The sequence below is a fragment of the Varanus komodoensis genome, unplaced genomic scaffold, assembly GCF_004798865.1.
Source record: "Varanus komodoensis strain SLA01 unplaced genomic scaffold, ASM479886v1 scaffold34_1, whole genome shotgun sequence".
Lineage (NCBI taxonomy): Eukaryota > Metazoa > Chordata > Lepidosauria > Squamata > Varanidae > Varanus > Varanus komodoensis.
The window spans coordinates 5019879-5031282 of NW_025335854.1; the positions used below are offsets into that span (position 1 = coordinate 5019879).

Here is an 11404-nt window from a genome sequence, read left to right on the forward strand (position 1 = left end):
AGAAGCCACTCCAGAGCAGCCTTCCCCAGCCGAGTGGCCTCTTGCTGTTTTGGACAACATCTTCCAGCATTCCTGAACTGAGCTGGTTGGGAACAGAAGTCCAAAATATTTGGTGCGCACCAGGTAGGGGAACCCTGTTGTAAGTATGAAGGTTTGTGTATACATTTTATAGCTGAAAGCAAGATTTGTATTTGATGCTATAGTTAGCACAAATCACACAAAACCATCCTATCTGAATTGAGCCTTTGTATTTACAGCTGCCTCATACAGAGCCCTATCCAGAGGCTGCCGTGGACAGACTTAACAAAAACACATTAGCAGCTAAGTGCATCTAAATTTATCGAGCAACTTGAATTGTGTTGTCTAGTAGCAAACAAGGCAGCTCTCTCTTTTTTTTTCCATCTGTTACTCAGCGGGATTAATAAGCAGCAGGAAAGGAATTTAACAGCACAAATAAAACTCAGCTCAATCAAGTCTCAGACCATTCACTCTCTAGCTAGCAGGTCACACGCTTTAGATAAATCATAGTTTACTGCAAGTGTGTATTCATAGGGATTCCAAAGAATCATTGACGAAGATTTTTTCAGAGATCACTGTCCAGCATGCACAAGTTAAGGCACAATCCTAAGCACATTTGGAGCGAAATCAATCAATTCTGTTTGGTATTTCACTGCCCCCTCCATTCATGGCCTCTCCACAGACTTGTCAATTCCCTGGTTGTTCATACCAGGGCAGAAGCAACTCCACTAATCGCTGCCGCCGACCCGCCCGCTGATGCTGTCCCGATGGACAGATGGCGACCACCACCCCGATGGACAGATGGCGGCCACCGCAGGACCGGGGACCGGGACGCTGCTGGCCTGCGGGCCCTCCATCCTGCCGGCGAGTTCTCCGTGGGCCCTGCCCTTGCCCCTACCCCGCCGCTGTGGGTGGCAGCTGTGCTGGATTGGGGGCGGGGTGCAGGGAGGGGCCGTGGGATTAACTCACCGGCCGCGGCCGAAGGGCAACGGCCCAAGGGTGTCGCCGCTGTCTGGGGCCATGCGGGGGCTGGGCTGGCCAGGTACTCTGCGTGTGTGTGTGTGTTTTGTAATTGGGTGGGTTGGAGGGTTTTAGTTGTATTTTAATGGTATTTTATTGGATTGTTTTAATGGATTCACATTTGGCTGCTACTATGGGGTTGCCTGGGGAGCGCGTGGGCACCACCATTGGGTTGGTGTTGGGCAATGGTTGATATGGTGTTGGGGGTTTAACATGTCAGCATAGAAGAAGGAGGGACAGATGGCTGACACTTGTTCCCCCTTCTGGTTATTCCCCCAACCAGAAGGTTCCTGGTATGCTTATCAACTGCCCCTCGGGCCTGACGGTGCTGCTGCTTAATGCCAGGTCGGTCCATAACAAAACATCCCTCATCCAAGACTTAATTGTGGATGAGGGGGCCAACCTGGCTTGCATTACAGAGACCTGGGCGGGAGAGAGGGGGATGGATCCCTCTCTTAATTGTGCCTGCCCGGGTATCTGGTCCAGCACCAGCCACACCTGGAGGGGAGGGAAGGGGGGGTCACTTTAATCTATCGAGCTTCTATTTCCCTTGCGGGGCTTCCTGTTCTCTTGAGACTGGGTCTAGAGTGCTTATACCTGGCGTTGGGCGACCGAGACAGATTGGGGATTCTGCTGGTGTACCGTGCACCCTTCTGCCCAACAGACTCCCTGCCTAAGCTGACAGAGATCGTCTCGGACCTGGTGTTGAAGACCCCCAGGATGTTGGTCCTGGGGGACTTCAGTCTCCATGCTGAGACTGTTCTGACTGGGGCAGTTCAGGACTTCGTGGCCTCCATGACGGCCAAGGGGCTGTCTCAACATGTCATAGGCTCGACCCATGAACGTGGACACACGCTGGACCTGGTTTTCTCGATGGGGCAGGAAGAGGGTGATCTGAGGGTGAGGAATTTGTGTCTGGCTCCCTTGTCATGGTCAGATCACTTCCTCGTGAGGTTCGAGCTTGATACCAGCCTTTCCCTCTGTAAGGGTGCAGACCCTATTGTGTTGGTCCGCCCTCGGAGCCGGATGGATCTGGATGGATTCCTGAAGGCTCTGGGGGATTTTCCGGTTGATAAAGCTGGGGCTCCTGTTGATGCTCTGGTTGAACTGTGGAATGGGAAAATGGCCAGAGCTATTGACACAATCGCTCCTAAGCGTCCTCTCCTACCCGGCAGAGCCCGTTCATCCCCATGGTATACTCCTGAACTATGGGCGATGAAGCGGGTTGGGAGCCATCTAGAGCGTAGGTGGAGGAAATCACGGGATGAATCTGACCGAACACGCCTACGAGCTTATTATCGAGCCTATGCTGTGGTGGTGAGGGCGGCGAAAAAGAAATTCTTCTCCATTTCCATTGCCTCCTCACAGTGCCGTCCAGCAGAGCTCTTTCGAGTGGTACATGGACTGATACATCCTGGCCCTAAGAAAGATCCTGTACCACCTCTGATGGCCCACTGTGACGACTCTGCCCAGCACTTTAAGGAGAAAATCGCTCAGATTCGTCACGAGCTGGACTCCACAAGTGATTCACCAGGAACCAGTGCCTGGCCGAGGTAATGGGCTGGATGTGGGCCAATAAACTGAAGCTCAATCCAGACAAGACGGAGGTCCTGTTGGTGAGTGGATCGAGCTCCTGGGTACATGACTTGGACCTTGCCCTGAATGGGGTTGCACTCCCTCTAAAGGACAGGGCCTACAGCTTGGGAGTGCTCCTCGACCCAAAGCTGTCCCTGGAAGCTCAAACGACTGCGGTGGCGAGGAGCGCTTTCCTTCAGCTTCGGTTAATCCATCAGCTGCGTCCCTACCTGGAGGACGATTGCCTAGTAACAGTGACACATGCATCGGTTACTTCCCGGTTGGATTTCTGTAACGTGCTCTATGTGAGGCTGCCCTTGAAGACAGTCCAGATACTTCAGATGGTGCAAAACAGAGCAGCCAGGTTGCTGACGGGGACTGGGCATTATTCTCATATAAGCCCAGTCCTCTATCAGCTTCACTGGCTTACTATCGAAGTCTGGGCCCAATTCAAGGTGCTGGTCATTACCTATAAAGCCCTTACTGGCTTGGGAGCTGGATACCTAAAGGAACGCCGTCTTTCATATTTGCCCTCCTGCCCCCTGAGATCAGGGGAAGAGGCCCTCCTCTGGGAACCCTCTGTGAAAGATATTAGGAGGCAAAGTACCTGGAGGAGGGCTTTCTCTGCGGTGGCGCCCCATCTATGGAATGTGCTCCCCAGAGAGGTCTGCCTGGCGCCGTTGTTATTTGTTTTTCAGCACCAGGTTAAGACCTTTTTATTCCAACAATATTTTAATAACTGTTAACATTGGTTTATATGCTTTCAACTGCAGCCAGTGTGGATCTGTAATTCATTTGTGTTATGTTTTATATTATTTTATTTATGCAAGCCGTCCTGAGGCCTTTGCGACAGGACGGCATACACATATTCTAAATAAATAAAATAAATAAAAATAAACTTTGGCCAACAGTGGTGGTTTTCTCAGTAAAAAATTGGTCTTGAGTCTTCGAGTCAATTCAAATCTCTCTTACCAGCTGAAGTGTATTCCTGATAAAGTTGTATATTGACTATATTTCACATTAAATCTGCCTTTAACAATGATTGCATTCCAATGTTTACTTGGAAACAAGCTCCGGTGAGTTCAGTGGAACTGATTTCCAAGGAAATCTGCTAAATATTGCAGACCTAGCTAAATTAGGTAATTTAATATGCAGGAGGTTAAATATATCCTCAGTTTAACCTTTATTCTTCGAACAATGAACTAAAAAACAAAATAAAAAAACAAAAACACTTTCCTGACTTTTTAGTCGGGAGAAAAGTTCAAGAATGAGATATCTCTAGGGATGAGCCCTGCACAAAAATAAGGGGGTGGTGCTCAGACCTCATAAGAACATGTGTTTCCTTCCAGATTCTGGAGGTCACCCAGAGGCCTTTGCAAGGTCAGAAAAACGGCATAAACGCCTACTTCTAGCATCGGGCAAAGAGGGCAACACTACCTCTGTTGGGTCCTGGCCAGCCACCACCTATTGTGCCAGCACCAAACCTTCGCTCATTTCAAAAGTAACACTTGGGTAGAACCTGGATTAGAAATATCTCCCTAAAACAAGAGAAAACTGTACCAATTTGGCTCACTGCTGCAGCTTCTGTGCCGCCTGTTATATGTTTAATACGTCATTCGATTTCTGAATTGGTTTCATGAACAATACCAACCAAGTCAGGGATACAAAGTGAAGCTTCTGCAGTGTTGCACAGCTAGTCCAACTGACTACATGAGATAAGAACAGCAAAGGCGATCGAAAATGAGGCCACTGCTTTTCGGTTGTCACAGTGGTGATCCTACCCAAACTGGCAAGCTTATGGCAGATGAGCAGATGTCTTGATACTACAAAGCCAATTAGATTTAGCCATATTCTAATGTTACTGAAGGCAAATGAAGTCAGTTCAGAGAGAGGGCAATGCTTCCCAAATGGTTGAACACTTCCATAGCAACGAACTGAGAAATGCCCAAAGTCCCTTCTGAAACTCCAGAAAACATTCACAAAAAGCAGTGAGTGCTTTTGGTTTGGTCCCATATCCCTTTTCGGGATTTAGCCACCCCATTTTCTATTGCAGTAGCAGCAGTCTGGGGAACTGAGATGATCTTCCCTCATAGCATTCTAGCAACAATGGAAGGGGAAGGGGAAAAAGGAGGAGGTGGTGGTGGATTCTTGCTTTAAAACCACAGTTTTCCTTTCTATGAACCAGGGCTGGTTTGTTTTATTGCTGCTCTGTTCCCTACTGCTCTCTGCCTGATCTCTTATTGCTTTTAAGGGAACAGATGGGAAGATGGACAGAAGAGAACACACGCCAAAGAGAGTCTATCCCATTGAAGAATATTCCTGTGTATACAATCCTGTGACTCCGAAAAGTCCCACTGATGTATACTTCTTTGTAAGTAGTTTTAGCTTTGCACAGATAAAAGTATAATTCATTTGTTAAACGTAAATCTTTCCAAGGCATCTGTAGTAAGCTAGGTGGGGATTGTATTTATTTGTTTATTTTCAAGGCAGCAAAATTAGAAACTTTGCGTGGAAGATCTCCATTACTTAGTAGTGAGAAAATGCTATTGGCACGTACGCAAAATGGAACATACTGCACTGCACCAACTCAAATTCAAAATGTAGCATGCCAGGTACAACTAGTTCTCATGTCAGTTTTATTTAATATGTTGTCTTAATCAGTCTTAATCACTGTTGGTTTTAATTTCTTATAAACCACTCAAAGCCTAGAAAAGGACAGTATATAAATATTAAGATAAATAAAAATAAATGCATAAAACTAAGCCAAACTTTTCTCTCTCGTTTACTATTTTTTGTATGGGCAGATATGTATTTTGAGGAGAGGAGCATTTAAATAGCTTACCTGCCTTTTGCAAGTACTGTCTTAGCACTCGATTTACTTTGAAGGAGGGCTGTATCCTCACAGTGCAATTCTATGCTGACCCGTAAGGAACCCTCAACAGTTCAGTGCAACCTTACTTACATAAAAATAATTTGATCAGGTTTTAAATTCCTTACATGACACCAGGTATATTCTCCTCCTGCAACTTACTCCCAAGTTAGTTTATTAGGATCGCAGTCTCAAAACATGTTAACAAATTAACCAGGGCAAATTAAATTAATTTTACTTTTTTATATTGTAAGCTGCCTTGAGAAGGCTACAGTCTTGAAAGAAAGCTAAGATTATATATACACTATAGATTATATGATATAATATATTGCATTATACATTATATAAATGATATATTAAATGCTTTACATAGTAAATAAATAAAATAGAGAAATAGTTCTAGGATGAACCAAGGGGTGGTGTGGAAATAGATTATTTTATTTAGGTTGATTTTAATGGGGAAAATTGTTTTGCTTTCTGGGAAATTTAAATTATAGCAGTTATCTCTAAATCTGCATACAGACATATACTAGCATATGTAAATACTATGCAAATGCCTGCCTCCTTTTCAGTGGTACATGTCCCTTTAAGTTGACACATAGTGGGGCCCCTACAGCTTCATCACTGATCAACTGATATTTCATGAAACTGTCTAAGATTTTAAAACTATTATCACAACTTGGCAGACATTTTCATGAGCTAATTATGCACTGTGTGGAAAGGTGCTTTCTTTTGTCTATTGTCTAATCCTGCTGCCAATCAACCTCTTTGGATGACTCCAAGATCCTTCCAAGCAAATACTCCCACCTTCCACAGTGCAAATTCTGCTTTCACGCGTCACAGTTCGTCTTAAAAATACTTAGCTCACTTCTGATCCATGCTGCTCAAGGAAAGATATAATTCTAAGCTTAATGGCTGGATATTCCACTTTATCATTAAATAAATAAGGTTTGCTATGAACATTTTGGAATATTTAAAACACACACACACACCTCCGTTATTTGAAGATTATCAATGTGTAGGCTCAAGTCAACATCAAAGCCAAAATGATTATATTTGCTAGATGTGTTAATTAGCTTTCCACTGCACCACGGCAGCTTTACTCACAAGAATTTCAGCGTATTAACAGACAGTAGCAACTGTGGGACCAGGTGCTATTTGTAGTAGCAGCCACCGACATCACTAAAATTCGGTGCCTGTCAGGACTTTTACTACAAGCCGATTTCAAACAAGCTTGTGAACTCTATTTTAAGAAGTTCTCTCTCTTGACCAACCTTACCCAAGTCGGTACACTCCAGACACCCTGTGCTACAACTTCCCACATTCCTGACCATTGGCCATTCCAGCTGGGGCTGATGGGATGTGACCTCTCAAGATAAACGACAATTGCCTCCCCCTCCTCTCTGCATGTAAGCACTTCCGGCAATTCCCATCTCTTGAACCCTTTCCCACATGCTTGCCCTTCAAAATCCTCTCACAGGAATGGCCATGCCTGGCCCTTGGCCATTCTAGCTGGGGCTGATGGGACATGACTTCTCAAGATAAACCACAACCGTCTCCCACAAGGATGATGACCAGCTGATGGTCTCTCATAGATAATTAATTTCCTGTAAAATTATTATCAATAATGTGCTTGCTCTTCAAACAAACACAAAGCAGAGCACCTTGTAAAAATGCCACCACTGTTTAGAATAGCAGTTGATGCCCGTTCGCATTATATTTGCCAAGGTCATTTCCTGGTTAAAGAACACACAAAATCTTTCACGGAGCCCAACCCGGCTTGGCACCGTTTTGCTACAACATGGCGTGTGGAACCATCACCTCCATCATTTCAAGCCAGCAAGGCACCAGACTGGGGACGGTTGATCTTCACTGACTAGAAGTACTATCAGAAACTCAAGATCCTGGTTACACAAGTTCCGTTTTTGATACTGTGAAGCTGGAAACAGGACTGCAGGCAAAGGACAAGCTTCCACGGAGCTCTACCATCATCACAACAGAACAAACATTGTCAGACAAACTTCGGCATTCCAGACCACTTTCCTTGCAACACGGGCATTACATAAAAAGCAGTGACAACAGGATGATCTAAATATAGATTTCTGGTCTTATTAGATGCTAGTCCCACTTCCTTCTCTTAGTTTACGCAAGCAATTATTCTGCTCTTGTAATTAACCTGTCAGCCTGCCAGAAACATATTCATGCGCACTGAACATATTCATGCGCAGGGCCACGTACTTCAGCACGCACCATCAGTGGCAGTCCAAAACATCTGGAGAACATCGATTATGCTGCAAACTTGCAACAAAGTGGTATTTAGAGGTGACGGGTGTCGGAAGAACAAATCCAGGTAATTCTGCATCTCTACAGTTTAGTAGCAGAACTGCACATCGTGGTCCTAAACTGGCAGGCACAGAGAGATGCATTCACATCACCAGAGCCAAGATACGCAAACGTCCTTCTGTCAGCACACCCACAGAAAAATACTGGCACTCTAACAAGCCTCCAAGTCCCTTTCAGGGCAAACGTGGTAGGTAACGATTCTTTTACATTATAGATGGCGTCACGGAGTCGCCTGCACACACGACCACAAAATAAGTTGATCGACTTTGGTAGTGTTCCCTTATTGAAGCACTTTTGCCGGAGGGCACCTTGAAAATACATTTCATGAAGTGCAACTGATGTTGGGGCTTTTGCTTTTTTAATAGGAGAATACATCATAATTGAGGCACTTCGGGCAACAATGGAGTCCGGCCTGTTCGTTTTACTAGCGATGGCGTAGCTACTGCCTGGAGCATCTTGATTCTGTAACACAAAAAGCACTTTAAAACGTGGTTAATGGTTGCATTCTCTGCACTGGAGAAACAAACAACCCCCTCTCCTTTTCCCCTCCTACCCGATTAAGGTTTCCATTGCAAGCAAAACAAAGAACCACTTCAGGATTTCAAAAACAGGAAACAGATTGGCAATGTTTGTGAGACGGGGGTCTGATGCTGCTTTTATTCACCTAAAATATCAGGACGCCTGAAAGTGTGAAAGGGAAAGCATAACAAAAATAGAAGTGCTTCTGAGCCAAGGAGTCAGAAGTCCCTCCCTCAATGTTGTTCTTTTCTTTTAGCAGAAAGTGCCTATGCCTTCGCAAACCACCAAGCTTTATTTCAGCCACATCTTCCATATAAATTTTTTAAAGCCACTTAATATTTATCAGATCCTTTCGGTGAATAACAAAGGAAGATGGAGGCCAACTCATTTCTGTCTGCCCTTGAATCATTTTCTCTTCAGAGGGAAGAAGTCCAAAGACAACCGTGGTCCCAAGGGGACTTCCTTGAGCAAGGAAAGTTCCACAACACTTTACACTTCATTAGCACATTTTCATCCAGCAGCCCAGGAGGGATTTGGAAACAGTAATGAATTGAGCCTTTTAGTTGGAGGACCATTAAAGATTTAATTGTTCATCAGTACCAGCCATAACAGGTAGTAACGGCCGTTCAGAGCAGTTAATACACTTGGAATAAGCTTCTGGAATAGCACTCTTGCAGCCTAGCAATAAGGGGGCATTTATAGGGTAACAAGGAAAAGCCAGAATGCCAAAGATGTATCTTCTGTTCAGACAGTGGCTGGATCTGCAAGATCACCAGAGAAACCCCTGCATGTAACAGGCATGCGCTGCAGCGTCCACCTAATCAGGTACACACTGTCTGGCTTGCCATGTTGTCCGAGTCCCAGGTTTAATCCCTGGTTTCTCCAGCCACCTGTCAGTATTGACCATTCTGGGCTGGATGGGTGAATCATGGTGAAATATCATGACTGGATTCAGACCAACAGTGTGAACACACACACATACACACAGGCTTGTGTTGTCTGAACCCACCTACCCCCTTTCCAAATCTGACCAGGAAAATAGGAAACATTTAAAGATGTACTTCTTTCCTAGACCTACCCCAAAGCCAGTTGAAATGCTGCTAGGTCCTAAAGCGTTATAGCAAAGAAGAGAGGACAGAAAATCCTGTATGTTACCAGGAAAATATGAATTGTGCCCCGAACGTGTTCATTTTGTATGTTTAATTACTGCAGTATGTTCTAGGTTGAATTCACAAGGGTAACATTGGATCCTACGAATACTATAGCTTTAGTTTACAGCTGTGCTGTATAGAAATCACATTTTAAAAAAGGGGAAATTCACAGATGCATGTTTTGGCATGTCTCCTCACGCACATGCCCAAACTCTAAAAGGAAGTTCAGGCAATTGCTTTAGACCACACAGCAGGTCATTCTGTGTTGAGACAGACCTTTTGGCAAGTCCCTCCTGCCGCACCTTCCAGCACTCCACAGACGCAAATAGGCAGATGTGGACTGGTAACACATATTCTCACCCCGAGTTTAATGGAACATTTACTCTCACTGTGCATCTGGTCAAACTCACTACAGAATAGCTGCAACTCACAAACATTCCATTAACAGTTATTATCTGGATTAGGCCAGATAGACAGAGCAGAAACAGCGTGTCAACATTTCCTCTCTTCCTCAAAGATTTAAGTTTTAGCGACTCATGACGGAGGCTGAAACCTGCGTGCATGTGAAGAGTATTTTCAACGACTATCTGCTACATGGCAAAATAAGGAGTCCTAGTGCTAGAAGGCTTTTATATGCATACATTTTTCTCACATTGCTTATAAATATTCATATTTAAATTGAAATTTCCTTTCCCTGCTTAGTTTTAAGGAGATGCATGCTTTCTGCTAGACATTATTTACTTTACTGGTCTATACACAGCAATGAAACGGTGAGGAGGGAGGGAAGATGGGAGAAAGAGAACCTGTGCTGGCCATAGCCAAACTCCCAAAAACCAAAACTCGGAAGAGAAACTTTGGAATTCAGAGTTATAGAAAAGAAAAGAAATTTCAACCATGTCACACCTTGTTCCATCTCATTTTCTTAGCCTGCACTGTTATACAGTTGCCCTCCCAGACTCATGTCCCGCTCCTGCCTACTGTTAGAACAGCTTTGCCCGAACTTAGAAACATAGAAACAGAGCGAGTCAGAAGGGGCCTCCAAATGACTATTTTGCCTCTGTGTTCTCCCCAAAGCAGGACGGGGAGATCCGCATAGGAGATTAGATGAGGCCGGGGACTTAGGGGCACAGATTAGAGTCACCCCCCCTAGAAGTCGAGGGGCTCCTCAGGGCATTGGACATTACAAAGGCGCCAGGCCCTGATGGGTTACACCCGAGAGTACTTAGAGAGTTGGCAGGGGTTCTCTCACGCCCACTGACCTCCATTTTTGAGGCCTCGTGGAGAACGGGTGAAGTTCCAGGGGACTGGAAGGTGGCGTCAGTGGTCCCAATTTTCAAATAGGGTAGCAGAAGGGACATGGGGAATTACAGACCTGTGAGCCTTACCTCCATTGTAGGAAAAACAATGGAAAGGCTCATAATAGAGGGATCTAGTGATGCTAGATAGGGAAGGGAGGCTGGCAGCCACACAACACGGCTTCCGCAAAAACAGGTCCTGCCAGATAAACTTTGTGGAATTCTATGACAAGGTTTCGAGATGGCTAGATGGAGGGGATGCAGTGGATGTGGTTTACCTGGATTTCATCAAGGCCTTTGACAAAGTGCCCCATGATATCCTGGTGGAGAAACTGAAAAGTTTTGGGATACACCAAAGCACTGTCCAGTGGATTAGGGCATGGTTGACTGACTGGAAGCAGAGGGTAACCATTAGTGGGTAATCGTCGGGATGGCGGCCAGTGACAAGCGGGGTCCCCCAGGGCTCTGTCCTGGGGCCGATCCTGTTTAATCTTTTCATCAATGACATGGAAGAAGGGGTGAACAGTCTGCTGATCAAATTTGCAGATGACACTAAAACTGGAGCAGTGGCCACAACTGAGGAGCAGGGACTCCAGATCCTTTTGGATCTGGAG

General features: G+C 45.2%; 1 protein-coding gene across 1 annotated transcript in view; it reads right to left on the reverse strand.

The window, feature by feature from the left end:
• The window catches only part of CUNH1orf21 (chromosome unknown C1orf21 homolog), a 141859-nt gene that overhangs the window by 32596 nt on the left and 97859 nt on the right, over nt 1-11404 (reverse strand). The gene's annotated exons all lie outside the window — the stretch shown is intronic.